This window comes from Otolemur garnettii, unplaced genomic scaffold, assembly GCF_000181295.1.
Source record: "Otolemur garnettii isolate 467f Iridium unplaced genomic scaffold, OtoGar3 scaffold00014, whole genome shotgun sequence".
NCBI classification, from domain to species: domain Eukaryota; kingdom Metazoa; phylum Chordata; class Mammalia; order Primates; family Galagidae; genus Otolemur; species Otolemur garnettii.
In genome coordinates, this window is record NW_003852409.1 from 8,072,891 (window position 1) to 8,073,592 (window position 702).

Consider the following 702-nt stretch of genomic DNA (forward strand, 5'->3'; position numbering starts at 1 on the left):
AAAAAAAAAAAACTCGTGAGATAATGTGTTTTTATGTTTGTTCTTGAGGGACATAAACATAAACTCTTATATTTCCTGGCTTTAAAAATTAAAAGCAAGAAACATAAAGCCTGTATGTTTTCACTCTGTTTTGGTATGATTCAACCAAAAAAAAAAAAAAAAATTGGTTTTTTACTATTTTTGATATTTAAGGGAAAGGGGAGAGAGGAAGAAACAGAGGCAAAAGAAGACAGAGATGAGTAAAATAAGGTGAAGGTAATAATGCAGGAGAGAAATCAACCAGGCAGGGAAGGGAAGAGGAAGGAACCACATGATTAAAAACACAAAGAACATTGTTAGCAGTTGTGACTAGGTTTGGCTGAAGATAACAGAAAAGGCCAAAATAACAGCAGCTTAAATAAAATAGATGTTCATTTCTCTCCCACCTAGGAAAGCCCAAGCACCGGGACACCTCTAGCACGGTCACCCCACAACCCTCAGAGACCCTCAGATGTCCTGCCCAGGTGTATGTAGATCCACATACACCAGGATGGCTGGTCACATGCTCAGCCACCAGTTCTGTATTTCCACCACTCTTCAGCAGCAAGAGATAAAGAAAAGCATGCCTCTTCCATTAGTCAGATTTTAGTGAGAAGTTGCACAACTTAGTCACGTGGCCAAACCTAGACGAAAGGGAGGCCAAGAAATGTAAACATTATTCCA